At 37.7% G+C, this 16,061-nt stretch overlaps 1 pseudogene; it reads left to right on the plus strand.

Moving 5' to 3' along the window:
• The first annotated feature begins 762 nt into the window (after positions 1-762).
• Positions 763-12,532, plus strand: LOC126691090 (cationic peroxidase 1-like; annotated as a pseudogene).
• Positions 12,533-16,061: the final 3,529 nt, after the last annotated feature.

Raw genomic sequence — 16,061 nt, forward strand, 5'->3', positions numbered from 1 at the left:
ATTACTGTGATTATGTTTGGGGTCGTTTGGCCATTTCCTACTAAGCAGCCAGATATATATATATATATTTATTATTATGTCTGTCTGCCACAATTTGTTTGAAATAGCTCAGTCTGCTGCAAGCACATTCTTGACAAACCAGGCTTAGTTTGCGCACAAGCTGGGCCAACTTGAGTTGCAGCTGGACCGGTCTCAACTCCCTTATCCAGAAAACTTGGGCCTAGTGCAGCAGGAAGTAGCCCAACACTATTAGCATAGCTCACCACTTTACACACACTAACTACGATAGTCTAGCAAATAATAGGCAATTGCTTTACACACACTTCGGATTAAACAAACAAAAAGACCCCACTCTACATAGAATGAGATTCTTTCCATTTCACTTTAAATGGAGAGAATGCATTTCAAAATTAAAATTTTATTTTCTAGATTTAACAACAAACAATGAAGACGACACACCCATTTAAAATATACAGTAAATATGTTTTATATTAACTATACACGTATTATGGCCCCTTTTAATTCGTTTTCATTCCTTAGGTTAACTCGGAGTCGGAGTATGTGAAATGCATGCCATCACAATGCAGGCAGAGCTCTTGCATAAATATATGAGAACTCGATCTAGTGCCATAACCACAAAACTAGCGAGGAAGCCTTCTTCTTTATCTGCTTCTTTATATCATCATCATGGCTCCTTTTCTTTATATCCCATCAATTCTCACCACCATTAAGTTCTTCCTGTTATTTTCATTTTTTGTGGGGATGGTCTCTGCTCAGTTGTCCTCTACTTTCTATGCAACATCCATGCCTTAATGCCCTTTCCACCGTTAAATCAGCTGTAGACTCTGCAGTGTCAAGTGAGCCACGCATGGGAGCATCCTTGCTCCGTCTTCACTTTCATGACTGCTTTGTTCAAGTCCTCTCTCTCTCTCTCGTGAATTCTTTGTTTTAAGAACTCACCGACATCTTTAAGTTATATGTTTGACTTTTCAAGGTTTTAAACGTATTCATGTATGTTTGTGTTTTTTTTTGTTTTTGTTTTTTGTTTTTTGTTTTTTTTTTTTTCACTTATTTCGCATTACCTCATATCAAGATTTTCTCTTATTACTTTGTTTTTGGTCCTGTTTTCCCTTGCTCCTTCTTGCCTAGAGTTGTTGATGCTATGAGGAAGGATGATTGCTCTTAATTGCATTGTGTTTCATATAACAATGTTAGAACCATAATTTTTTTTTTTTTTTCCCATGATATATTAAGATGATAAACTGTGATCGGAAAAACGTCACTTTATATGGATTTATCAGTAATACAATTTTTATCCACTAATTACAACAAATCATATAACTCAGTTGTTAAAAAATTATATATATATATATATATATATTATTTGATAGAGACAACTTTGGAATAAAAGCCATGGGACCAAATGTCGCTAAAGATTCCTGCAAAATAATTGCAAAATTTGCAATTAATGGCTTCTTTATACATAATAATCTAATTGTACGTCAAGACACTGATGGCTAATATAGGCTAGCTAACCTCTTAATAAAAGAGATTGTAGCAGCCCCGGGTTCAAGTTCGTCACTTTTGGCCTGGCTACTTGCTTAGTTTTATATTTCACATTCTATATATGGACATGTTAATATTGTATTATAAGCCATATAAAATTCATTTAGTCCTTCGTATGTTGAGGCATGTAACCACATATATATATATATATATATATATGAAATTTCAATTAGTGTATAAAACATTATAAACGTTTAAACCCCCAATTTACAAATTACCAATTCAAGCTTAATATCAAACAATTAATGTGTGGAATATGAACATAAGCTTAATATAGAATTGATAAACAATCTAAACCAAATAAAATCACATTCACAGCAGAAATTAAATGGAAAAGATTAAGAGAAGAGAGATGCAAATACAAGAACAACACTTGATGTGTTATTGAAGAGGAAACCGAAGCCCTCGGTATAAAACCTCTCTACCGCCCTCCAAGCGGTAAACAATCCATTAAAGAATGTAGTTGGGATACATGAACAACAGAAGACCCTCTAAGCCTAATCTACCTAATATACCTAAACTCTCCAAGCTCCTACTCCAACAAGGTTACGCCGAACCTATTTCTTCTTTAACTTACTAGATTCCGCTACTTGACCATAACATCAACCAATATGAAATTGGTCCCTTCTTAACTACTTCCCAAACACCAAATGACATTCTCACAGATATGGGTATGGTGAGAAAATGTTTTGGTAATGTACCTCTCAAGGATTTGACAATGGAGAGGAAGAGAGTAGAGGAATTTGAAGAGTCTCTATGTGAAGATCGTTGATGAATCAATCTTATTTTTCTCTAGAGTTTCTCTCTTAAAATTCTCTTTGGAAGCTCTCTGAATATCGTGGGTATAAGGGTATGTATATAGTAGGGTGAGAAGGAATGTGAAAAGTCAGTTTTTCCCAAACAAGGTGGTCTGGCGACTTGACCTCGCGACTGGACTGAGTCACAAGTTCAAGCCGCGAGCTAACGGCCTGGCCAGCTTGGGACTTTTGTCCTGTAGTGCAACAATTGGCATGACTCTTCAGCTCCCCTGTATGCTCCACACGTGTGCCAACTTTGGCGGCTTGCCAGTCGCGAGTCACCCGTGAGTCCAGCCGCGAGTCTCTGCATCCTTGCACAATCTTGAGCATTTCTTCACACTTTCTCACTTACTACCCTTACATAATTCCACCTAAATACAGGGTTACTAATTGCTAAAATACAAGCAAATTTCGAACGGAATAAAGCTAACAAGATGGTTGATAAAATTCAACCTTACAATATATATACATGGGTGCATTTCTAGGAAGGATTGATACTGTAGACTATAGTTGCTGTAAAATTTTATTCCATAAAACTTATAAACTATTGTCTTAACTTTTAAATACAATATATATATATATATATAGATATTTGTAAGGTTGAATTTATTCAACCATCTAATTGGCTTTATTCCGTGCCAAATTTGCTTGTAATTCAGCATTTAGTAACCCTGTATTTAGGTGGGATTGTTGTAAGGGTAGTGAGTGAGATAGTGTGAAGATTGCTCAAGAGTGTGCAAGAAAACAGAGTGTCGCGGCTGGGACTCGCGGGTGGACTCGCGGCTTCAACCCGCCAGAAGATGCACACGTGCCAAGCATGCTGGAAGATGAACAGTCATGCTAGCTGGAGCACTACAGGACAAAACAGGACAACTGGCCATACGGTTAACTCGCGACTGGAACTCGCGACTTAGTCAAGCCGCGAGGTCAAGCCGCGAGCCACCCCTGTTTTGGAAAAACCTGACGTTTCGCATTCCTCTTCACTCCAGTATAAATACCCTTTTAACCCACGATTGAAAGAGAGCTTCCAGAGAAAATTTTGAGAGAGAAACCCTAAAGAAAAACTAGATTGTTTCACCCACAATCTATACCTTAGAGTCTCATCAAAATCCCTCACTCTCTTCCTCTCCATTGTCAAATCCTTGAGAGGCCATTATACCAAACCTGGTTCTCACCATTATCATCCCTGTGAGACAGACGTTTGGAGTTCTGGGAAGCAGTTAGGAAGGAGCCAATATTCATTGGTTGATGCTACGGTGTAGTAGCGGAATCCGGAAAGCTAGAAAAGAAAAAGGTTCGGCGCAACCTCGTTGGAGCAAGAAGCTTGGAGGGCTTAGGTGCATTGGGTAGATTAGGCTTGGAGGGTCTATTGCTGTCCTTGTATCCCAACTGTATTTTCTAGTGGATTGATTACCGCTTGGAGGGCGGCGGAGAGGTTTTTCGCCGAGGTCTTCGGTTTCCTCTTCGATAACATATCTGGTGTTATCGCTGTGTTTGCATCTTCCTTCCTCTCTATCTCTGCCTTTACATTATTTGCTGTGGTTTATTTTGTTGTGGCTTAGATAGTTGTTTAATCAATTCCATGTTATAGCATATGTTAAGTTTCCGCACACTAGTTGTTTAACATATTGCGTGTGTTGATTAAATTGGTTTTTGGGGGTCTAAACGTTCAAAAGTGTTTTTGTACATGTTTTTGAAGTTTCAATTGGTATCAGAGCAGGTACACATCTGTTTGGTTTCATTACCATTGTGTGATCCTTGACTCCCTTTTTGAGATGGATAGGTCTCAATCCCTTAATGCACCTCCATATTTTGATGGAAGTAATTATGCATTTTGGAAGGTTCGTATGAGAGCCTTTTTATGCTCTATTGATGAATCCGTGTGGGATGCTGTTGAGATTGGTTGGGCCAAACCTGAGGCAGCCAAATCCACATGGGATAAGGCAGCACTTGCTGCATCTAATGCTAACAGTAAAGCACTAAATGCTATTTTCTGTGGTGTGTCTCCAGATGAATTTCACAGGATTTCTCACATTACTATTGCCAAAGATGCATGGGAGATTCTGGAAACAACTTATGAAGGCACGAAGAAGGTGAAAGAAACCAAGTTACAAATGCTGACCACTCGGTTTGAGGAGCTCAAGATGAGTGAGGATGAGTCTTTCGACTCGTTTTATGGGAAGTTAAATGAAGTGGTTGTCAGTAAGTTTAACTTGGGGGAGAAGATGGAGGACTCTAAGATTGTAAGGAAGATCCTTCGATCATTGCCGGAAAGTTTCCGTGCTAAGGTGACAGCCATTGAAGAGAGCAAGGATCTTGACGACATCAAGGTACAGGAGCTGGTTGGATCTCTACAAACCTATGAGATGTCGCTGCCAAATCAACGGAAGGGAAAATCCCTTGCTCTAAAGACCACTAATGAGAAGGTGGAAGATCAAGGCTCGTCAGGAGAAGATATGGTGGACAAAGATGTAGCCTATCTTGTTAAAAATTTCAGAAAGTTTTTGAAATTCAAAAACAATGGAAAATTTGATGATAAGAGAAAATTCCAAAATTCTGGAAGGGAGAAGAGGGATTTCAACAGGAAAGATGGAAAAGAATCCCCATCCACACAAGGTGTCACTTGTTTTGAATGCAACGGGCATGGACACTTTAAGAGGGAATGTCCGAATTACTTGAAGTCGAAAGGCAAGGTGTATGCCACGACCCTGAGTGACTCAGATTCGTCTGACTCAGAATCTAAAGAAAGCTGTGATGGAGAAGGGAACTACTCAGCTTTCATGACTATTGCTCATGTTGAGTCTTCAGATGAATTGAATTTGCTTGTTCAAGACCTTGGAGAACATAGTGAGGATGACTCACTAGGAATTGTTGAAGAATCGGAAGCTGAAGAAGAAGAAAGCACTGCAACTCTTCAAGAAAATTACAACTCACTTTTGGAGAAATCGGGTGAATACACACGGGTAGCCAAGGCTGCTGTGAGAAAGATGAAGAAGGCTGAGGAGGACTACAAAAGTCTCCTAATCCGGTATAGGGAGGCCAAATGCGAGATTGAAACTCTGAATGGTGAGCTGTCCGAAGCTTACACTAAAGTGAGATTTCTTGAAAGTGAGGTGGTTCAAGCAAATGCAAAAATAGAGAGGGTCACCACCAAGAAGCTAGATGATGTTATATCATCTCAGAAGAGCTTTTCAGACAAATCCGGACTGGGATTTACCGGAGGAAGTAGCTCAACTGGAAATGTCACCAAAGAAGTGAAGTTTGTCAAAGCCAAAGATCCAGTTGTAGCTGACCCTACTGATGTGAAGCTCGAGGTGGAGGAGAAGAAGAATGTGGTGGACAAACGGATGATGAATCATCGTAATCAGTATGTGGGCAGGTCTGAGTCTCGTGCCAAGTCACGTCCTCGACCACAAAGAGGTCCTAGAGGAATGTATGTGTGCCATTATTGCGGACTTCAAGGGCACACTCGACCAAATTGCCAAAAGCTGAGAGCAAAGAACAGTGCTACTCCTCAAAGGTCAGGAGGACCAAGAATTGATAGGAGAACTTGGGCAGGTGATCAACCTAGAGAGCAACATGGAGATCTCGGAATGATGGACGTGATGAAGATGATTGGTGCATTCACCAACTGCTTGGAAAGCTTCTCACGAAGGTTTGAAAGCCCTAACTCTCGTACCCAATCCTTTAAGGAAATCACCCCAAACGCAAGTGACGTGTGGGTGAAAAGGGGTACTCATGCATAAGCATTACAACATGTCCATGCATTAATACTTCCTATGCTTTGTGACTATGTTTGTTTGGTATGCTTGTTGTTTTTGTTTGATTATTCTTCTTGTGAATATTTCTTAATTGTGTTTTATCAGTCTTTTTGTTTCTTGAGTCAAAAATCCAAAAATTACATAAAAATTTGAAAATCAAAAAGCTTGATTGACTTTGTTGAGTTTTGTCTTAAAACTCGTTTTGTCGTGTACCTTTGTGCTAATGGCTTTGTGCATTTTCGAGCATTGCTTGTCTTCATGCACTCATATCACTATGGGAAAAATCTTGAAATCTATGTGATTGTTGTAAATAGATCTTCAAACTTGTCATGAATGATTAGTGAATGGTTATGTTGATCTTGAAACATGCATAGACTTGTGTCTATATCTCTTTCCACTTTTTATTTTTTTTGTTTTGCTAAAAAGAGCTCACTAAATGTAAATCTCCAAATGAAAAGAGATATTGAGCTGCAAAAGCCTGTCGCACATTCTAGTATTTGACTAGGAAAAAGGGTAAGCGACCGTATATAAAAAGTGAAATTTCTTTCAAAAAGGCCAAAGGCCTGATCTTCAAAGAAAAGTGTTGTCTATCCCTATCACAATGAGAGATGATTGCCTCAAAAGATCAAATGTTATGGCTGAAAGTGGAGTCAAATGAAAGGCTCCAAGTTATGTTATCAAGTTGTGTGGGAAGTCATATATTCATATATCTATAATTGAGATTGGTCACATGATCTAGTGCTAATTGTGTATGCCTTGGTTGAATTGATCATTGAAGCTTCACATTAGACAAAGGACTATCTCAGTGTTGATATCCACACACAACACACAAGTTTATGTTCAATAAATGCCATATTCATTTGTGTGATTGTACTTGATAAAATGTGTTTTCACATGCTCAATCTTTGTTAATTCAAGCACAAAAAGATTTTTGAGTGTTTTAGGTGTTTTTGGAAAGTGTTTTGTTGGAAAAATCTGAAAATTTCAAAAAATACAGTTTTGTCCTGTTTTGGCGGCTCAGTCGCGGGTATGTCAAGTCGCGAGCCTCAGTCGCATCTTCGCTAGTCAGTTTTGGCGACTTGTTCGCGAGTGGAAGGTCCAGTCGTGAGATTCACTCAGATATTTTCGCGGCTTAGCTCGCGACTCACTCGCGGGTAGACCTTCCAGTCGCGAAAAACACTTAGAAAATTTTTTCAAAATTTTGTTCTTGAGTGTTTTGGCGGCTTGATCTGGCGACTATGTGGCGACTTACTCCAGTCGCGAAAATCGCGTGTTTTGCAGAAACAGGAGCAGTTTTTAAACTTTTTCAGTTTTTTCCCTCGAATTTTTGTGACTGTTCATCTTTTCTCTAAACACTCTCCCTCCCAAACACTCCGTGCTCCCTTTTCAATCTCTTGTGTTGCACTCTTGTAGCTCAAAATCGTCAAGTTACAGGTATGGGTTTTCTGTTTTACCCTCTTTTCTTCATGATTTTGTGCTTTTACCCTTGATTTTTTCGCATTTTATTATGTTTTTGAAATGGGTTTGTGTTTCGGTCTCTGCTCTTTGGTCTTGCTTAGCGTGTGATTTCTGCTGCTATAGTTTGTGTTAAATGATTGCCATATACTTATTGCTCTTCATCTTGTGCTTAGCTAAGTGTTTATTTCATTTCATTCTGATCTTTGAGCTGTTGAGTGATTTCTATTGGTTCGTTCTGAGGTTGTGAGTTTTACTGTGCTAGATTTGCATGTTCTAGTGTGTCTATCTGTGGGTAGCTTCTGTTTGGATCAATATATTGTTTGAGTGTCATATCATTTTTCCATTATCTGCCTCTATGTCATTTATCTGTCTTCAGGATAGTTTCACCATGTTGTTCATGTGTTTCCTATCCTAGGCTTGGTTTATCCATATGTTTGAACTAAATAGCTTGCTGTTTAAGTTTTTGAAGTTCATTTGTGTGGTTGATATCTCTCTCTGTTTACTACATGGTTCTGACTGGTTCTGCACATATATTGCTATATGTTGTTGTGGCCTTTTCTGATTGTTCACAGATGGCACCTTCACCTCAGAAGAAGAAATCTACTGCGAAGAAGGCTGACAAAAGACTTAAGATGGATCCTAGATTGTTTAGGTCAGTTCACAACTTTGAGAGATACAAGGATAACTTCTTGAATGCAGGAATCATTCAAGAGAGATTTGTGGATTTGGAAGATTTAAGGCAAACTTTTATTCCCAGTTGTTTTGAAGGAAGAGGATGGGAAAAGCTTTTGGGTGGTTTCCCTGTTGTGTGTGAACCCTTAATAAGGGAATTTTACTCCAATGCTGTGATAAAGGATAATGAATTGAGTTGCTGGGTGAGGGGTAAAGAATTTGTCTTAGATGCTCATGTCATAGATGATGCTTTAGGGCTTGAAGGATTAGATGATGAAGAATTCATCAATTACAAGGATAGGAGTGTGTCTATTGAAACAATTCAACAAAGGATAGGTGGGCAGAGAGAAGGGAAATGTTTGAATACCACTGCCTTTCCAGTGGACATGAGGTGCCTTACCATAATCATGATGTTTAACCTCTATCCCATTAGGAAATTGACTACAATCAACTGTGCTAGAGCAGTCTTTCTGATGGATCTCAAGGAAAAGAACTTCATAGACATAAGTTCCCACATTTATGACACCATTGTGGATGAGACCAGAACAACCTCTAGGCCTAAATTGATCTTTCCAAGTTTGCTTATGAGGATTTTTAGGAGTAAAGGAGTTCCAATCCCTCAAGACATCAGTCCCATGTCTACACCCTCTGCAATCAACAAGCTCACCTACAAAAGGATAAGTGTTAGGCTTCCAGGAGAAGAAGATGAAGGTGATGAAGGAGAGGCTGCTCCAATGGAGACTGAAGCAGAGGCAGCAGGGCTTGCATCAACTTCAACACCTAGGAGAAGTGGCAAAAGACACAGAGCTTCAACTTCTGCAGACACACCTCCAGATGCTTTCCAGATCATTCTGGAAAGGCTTGATGGGATCAGGGCAGTCCAAACTGAGCATTCTGACAGGATGAGGGCCATGCAAGACCAGATTGATGTCTTGGCTGCTACACTGGACAGCTTCACAACTCAGCATGACAAGTGACCCTTTGGCCATTCCATGTCAAAAAGGGGGAGAAAGTTCATTGATGATTGAGAAGCAGAAAAGCAGCTCCTAAGGGGGAGCAATTAGTTGAGGGGAAGTAATGTGGTTATATATGTTTATGATTTGGGTATTTTAGTGTTTTTATGGTTTTAATACACTGTGTTTTGGTGTATAACTGTTTCTAACTCTCTTCATATACTCTTGGATAAACTTTTATATATGTTTGATGATGTTATTCAGGTATTTGTTGGTTTGTACCCATATGCTTTTGTAAGCTGTTAGGGTTATGGTTTTATGCATATTTTGTAGGCCTTGTGGTATGTACCATGCTTAAGTGCAGCCTTTATGCTATGTTGAAATCAGTACTTTAATCTAAATGTTCTGCATTGTGATTGTTGTACTGTCACTCTTGTGCCCTTGTAGGATTGTTCCTAGATGCATATGCCTTGTGTGCTATGCATTGGTTGAGTGTTTGAGCATACAAGTGTCTTGCCTTGTGCTTGCTAACTTGTATGTCCTTGTGTTCATTCCAAGTGTGAATGAGCACTGTGATCACTACCTTGTGGTGTTCACTTGGTTGATTAAGCCATGGTTTGTTTATTAACTCCATCTTTGCTTGATCTCATATTGCCTGTTTCATATACATTAATAATTTTCTGCTTACAATGATCATGGTGTATTGTTGTGTTTCAGGAGTTTATGTTCATATGATTCAAGTGCTTCACAGCTTCTAGAGTTAGGTGTGAGTGAGTTTTGATCAACTGTTCCCAACTCACATGTTAAGTCTAGAGTCTGTTTTAGGGTTTTGTCACGGAATAGCCAAAGGGGGAGATTGTAAGGTTAAATTTATTCAACCATCTAATTGGCTTTATTCCGTGCCAAATTTGCTTGTAATTCAGCATTTAGTAACCCTGTATTTAGGTGGGATTGTTGTAAGGGTAGTGAGTGAGATAGTGTGAAGATTGCTCAAGAGTGTGCAAGAAAACAGAGTGTCGCGGCTGGGACTCGCGGGTGGACTCGCGGCTTCAACCTGCCAGAAGATGCACACGTGCCAAGCATGCTGGAAGATGAACAGTCATGCTAGCTGGAGCACTACAGGACAAAACAGGACAACTGGCCATACGGTTAACTCGCGACTTAGTCAAGCCGCGAGGTCAAGCCGCGAGCCACCCCTGTTTTGGAAAAACCTGACGTTTCGCATTCCTCTTCACTCCAGTATAAATACCCTTTTAACCCACGATTGAAAGAGAGCTTCCAGAGAGAATTTTGAGAGAGAAACCCTAAAGAAAAACTAGATTGTTTCACCCACAATCTATACCTTAGAGTCTCATCAAAATCCCTCACTCTCTTCCTCTCCATTGTCAAATCCTTGAGAGGCCATTATACCAAATCTGGTTCTCACCATTATCATCCCTGTGAGACAGACGTTTGGAGTTCTGGGAAGCAGTTAGGAAGGAGCCAATATTCATTGGTTGATGCTATGGTGTAGTAGCGGAATCCGGAAAGCTAGAAAAGAAAAAGGTTCGGTGCAACCTCGTTGGAGCAAGAAGCTTGGAGGGCTTAGGTGCATTGGGTAGATTAGGCTTGGAGGGTCTATTGCTGTCCTTGTATCCCAACTGTATTTTCTAGTGGATTGATTACCGCTTGGAGGGCGGCGGAGAGGTTTTTCGCCGAGGTCTTCGGTTTCCTCTTCGATAACATATCTGGTGTTATCGCTGTGTTTGCATCTTCCTTCCTCTCTATCTCTGCCTTTACATTATTTGTTGTGGTTTATTTTGTTGTGGCTTAGATAGTTGTTTAATCAATTCCATGTTATAGCATATGTTAAGTTTCCGCACACTAGTTGTTTAACATATTGCGTGTGTTGATTAAATTGGTTTTTGGGGGTCTAAACGTTCAAAAGTGTTTTTGTACACGTTTTTGAACTTTCAATATTATTGTATGATTTAAAATAACACCAATCATTTTCATGGTTAAATCATATATATTGTAAACCTTTTATAATAAAAATTGATAATAACTTTAATATTTTCCTTTGTAATGAGACACACAATAGGATTCTTTTAACGTAACATAAATAAATAAATAATGAATTTGAATAACATTGTGTAACGGGGTGTGATGCATCGGTCCTCTTAGATGACACTTCAACTTTCATCAGAGAGAAAACAACTTTTCCCAACAATAATTCACTAAGGGGATTTGATGTAGTAGACACTATCAAATCTCAATCGGAAAATATTTGCCCTGGTGTTGTGTCTTGTGCTGACATTTTGGCTGTTGCTGCGAGAGATTCCGTTGTTGCAGTAAGAAAAAGTCACAACTTCACATTATTTATGAATTTTAATTTGAACAATAATATTATAGGGACATCAACATCTTCTTGTTTTGCTGTCATTTTCATCATATTATTTGTTTCATTCAGCTGGGTGGGACCTTTATAAAGTCCGTAGAACTTCTAACCAAAAGATTGATTCTTTAGAAATCAAGTACATCCCCCACCGCCTACGAGGGTGTGACCACTCTAATTCACCACCGGTATAGGCATAGGGACTCTCACTAATTGGACGGTTCAATTGGGTAGAAGAGACTCTACCACCGCAAGTTTAACTGCTGCTAAATCCGACATCCCTATTTCAACATTGAATCTTAGTGGCCTTCTTAGCACCTTCTCAAACAAAGGTTTCACTGCCAAAGAATTGGTGGCCCTATCAGGTATTGGTTTAATTTTTTTAAGTCCTCAAATCGTTTATGCCTTTAGAAAGGGCTCCTTAATTTTTTTGATAATAGCAAAATGGATAGAGAGGGTGACCTAAGTTGGGGTCTTTCACCAGGACGTGACCATAATGACATTTTACCCGTTGGGCCAAGTGGTACTCATAAATTAACCAAACATTATTTTTATAATTTGTTTAGATCTCACACAATAGGCCAAGCAAGGTGCACAGTTTTCCGAACCAGGATTTACAATGAAGCCAACATAGATTCTTCATTTACAACTTCATTGAAATCGAACTGTCCAAGCACTGGTGGTGACAACGATCTTGCCCCTCTAGACTTGACTAGTCCAACATCTTTTGACAATGCTTACTTCAAGAATTTGATAAGCAACAAGGGTCTCTTACACTCAGACCAAGAACTCTTTAATGGGGGTTCCACAGGTTCCCAAGTTAACGCTTACAGCTCCAACTCCGCAAGCTTTCTAACAGACTTTGCAAATGCAATGGTGAAGATGGGAAACCTTAGCCCACTCACAGGCACAAGTGGCCAAATTAGGAAAAATTGTAGAAAAACCAACTAAGTTAAGTCAATGGAGTGTGCCTTTTTGAGTATTCATTTCATTGTTGTTGCTATTGCTAGTAAACAAAATTTTTCATTGTCATTGATGTGACAAATTATAGTTGACGTATAATAAAAATTGTGAAAAATTTTGAATATCTATTATTGTTATATCAAATATATGGGCATTTATCCAACTTAAAATGCGTCCCTAGTTTTGTTATATTGAAAATGGGAAAGTGATATATATATATATATATATATATATTTTACAACAAAAATATAATAAAAATAAGAAAATTCAACAAATAATAAGTAGCTAAATAATATTTAAAATAAAAAAAACAATTGAGACTGCAAAGAAACTCAGAGAAAGCAAGCAAAGTTTAACCTTAGCAACAATCCAATGGAAAAAATTGGTATTTTCCATTTTTAAAACAACGATCTAGCATTTTGTCCTCTTTCACAGACTAATTAGGGAAATGTCCCTATTTGAAACTCGATTTTCTCAAAATCAAGTTAAGCCCTATAGTGGTGTTTTTAAGGAGCCTATAGTGACGTTTTTAAGGAACCTATAGTGACGTTTTAAGGACCTATAGTAGCGTTTTGTAACTCGATCTCCATGAAGTCAAGTTATAAGTATAAAAAAAGAAAAAAATTTGCATGTAATTCGACTTTATGGAGATCGAGTTAAAAACACCACTATAGGTCCTTAAACGTCACTATAGGCTCCTTAAAACGCTACTATAGGGCTCCAGATTTTTATTTTTTATAATTTGATTTTGAGAAAATCGAGTTTCAAAAGAGGGGTATTTCCCTCATTAGTTTGGAAAATGGGAAAAATGCTAGATTTTTTTTTTGAAAGGGACATTTGCCCATTTTCTCCACAATCCAATGGATAAGTCCATTAATTCAACTGATGTATGTAAATTTAAGATGCATTAAGTCCAAAACCCTCCAATATTTTGACAAATTGATCCAATTTGCTCAGATAAGTGTTAAGGGGTAACTACAATTCCAAATAATGAACCAAATGACCAAGTGACTACTATGGCAAGTTGGCAACATACTCTTTTAGACCCCTTTTTTTTCCTACTTTATTAGGGGAAGTGAGGAAGCCATTGGAAATATATTCGGTTTATGGGCAACTTGAAACTCCAAAAAATACATAGACAAAATTTAACGGGTTTATCTTGGGGGAGGCCGAGAGACTCTATCAACTGTGACTCTCCTATCCTCTAGTTAAGCTTCAAAGGCCCAATTTTTTGGGCAAGCTAGGATAGTGGCTCAGGGTGACAATCAGGCCCAATTTGTTGTCGATTGTCATCATGACTGCGGAATGCCTCGAAGTGAAATTTTTTTTGATGGAAGAAAAATAGGTAAAGAGGAGCGACTTGAATTGGTGTCTTCCGCCTAGACTTGATCATAGTCCTCGTAGTGATTTTGTAGCCAAGGTTTTCATGTGTTTCATTCAATGTTGGCCTAATTATCCTTTCCCAAAACATCATCATTCATCAAATTCTAGCCTGTGTGTGTGTGTAAGTGTGTGTGGGTGGTGGCTTTGCAAAGAAGCCAACCAAGCCTGAAAATCATACAAAGTGTTCAAGCAGACATTTTACTTTTTAGATTCTAAATTTAAGCATCTTCTCCAGGAAGGATTAGTGTTGCAAGACAATTACGAGCTAAAATTGTAAATCAAATTAGTGATTGGGGAAGCTAAATCAGCGTGCATTCCACGTAACTTTGTTTAGTTAGGCCCATAGTTAAACTAAGTCCATATAGAGTTACTGTATCATTAACAATTTTGTAAGGCTACCACCCATATATAGCTAATGGCAGTGTCAATTAATTAATGGACACATGGACGGACCTAAGATTCGAAGTCGAGGGGGACAAATATAATTTTCTTAAGAGAGGGCAAATATAATTTTTCGTGGACTTATTTTCAAAAATCTTAAATATATACCTACTATTTAATATTTTAAAAAAATTTGGCGGGGGACACAGCCCCCCTCAGCCTCAACTTGGTTGCGTCCCTGAATGGACAAAGTTTCTCTCTAACCCTTTAAACTTCCACTAAAAAATTAAAATGACTATAGACCTTATGGTTATGCTGATACGTTTATGGCAATAGACCTTATGGTTGTCGGTCCATTTCCGTATGGGAATATAGTTAGCACTTACCTAAACACAGTAGGCCTAATCCCCTCTAGAAAGGGATTTTCCTAAAAATATAATAATATATTGTGAGATCAAGTAATGAGGATGGCTCAGGTCAATTATGTATACATGTGCCAAATTAGGATATTTTCTATTATCCCACCACCATCATCTCATTTATATTAGCTGTTTCAAATTCCTAACGATGTACCTGATGGCAATCTCTCTATCTCTCTTAGGATAAGTCAAACTTTGTATGTATCTTTTTCATATGCAAGTTAAATAGCGGTGATTAGACAGATATTAAATTTTCTTTTTATTGATTGCACGGAACTCTTATTGATTGATTCATAACAAAAATTCATATCTTTTTCTCATTGACAAAGAAAAAAAAATCATCTCCATTTTTATTTAATATTAGCATGTGTAGCAAATTAGGGATAGAATAAATTATAGAATTAGATATGTAATTTGGTTTTTGATGATTTATGGACTCCTTGTTTTTTGCATGAAATAACTCACTTAGCACAATTAAAAAAAGAAAAAGAAAAAAAAGATAGAATATGTGATGCAAAATTAACCTACAAAGTTAACGCAACATTTAATATATATATACTATTAAAATTTAAGACTAATGAATGTATATTACGAGGAGCTAAACAAATCCTCAATTGGTAACAACCATTTTTACGTAGGATGTCCCCTATTAAAATTTTACTTAGAAAAGACTATGAATGTATATTATAGGAAGCTAAACAAATCCTCATTTTGGAACAACCATTTTTAGCTAGGATGGTCCCTTGCAATGCATTCAAGATTTACGAAAAGAAAATTTGGATGGTACCGAACTAGCAGTAGGTCATTAACTGTACCCTCGATACATTTCCAAGTCTTAGAGTTCGTTTAGTTAGGCATTTTATGAGTCTTAAAGCACATTTTGAAAATTCAAAATTTCGTTTCGCAATAGCACCTTTGTATAGTTTAAAAAAAAAAAAAAAAAAACTTATTTTAAACTCAAAACACCATTTTGAAATTAATAGCCTATCCAAATGCACCCTTATCTTCATTACAAGTAAAATACTATTACTTACCAATAGTAAAGTGAAATCTTCACAGCTATGTGCATTCTAGTAAGAAGTTGGGGTATAATACATTAATACTATTGATGGAAACCAGAAATTATATAAGGAGCGAAATTGCTAGAAACGGGACGCCATAAGTTGAAACTCCATATAAAAAAAATTATAGGTTAAGCATAAATGAGTAGGTTCACAGTTTAGCCCAATGTACAAGGTATTGGAAAAAGGAAGCATGAAATAATTAATCATTAAATTTCATATAAAAGATCTAAGTTTTTTTTTTTTTTTTTGGAGAAAGTAAAAGATCTAAGT

The sequence above is a fragment of the Quercus robur genome, chromosome 7 (assembly GCF_932294415.1).
Source record: "Quercus robur chromosome 7, dhQueRobu3.1, whole genome shotgun sequence".
In the NCBI taxonomy this organism is placed as follows: domain Eukaryota; kingdom Viridiplantae; phylum Streptophyta; class Magnoliopsida; order Fagales; family Fagaceae; genus Quercus; species Quercus robur.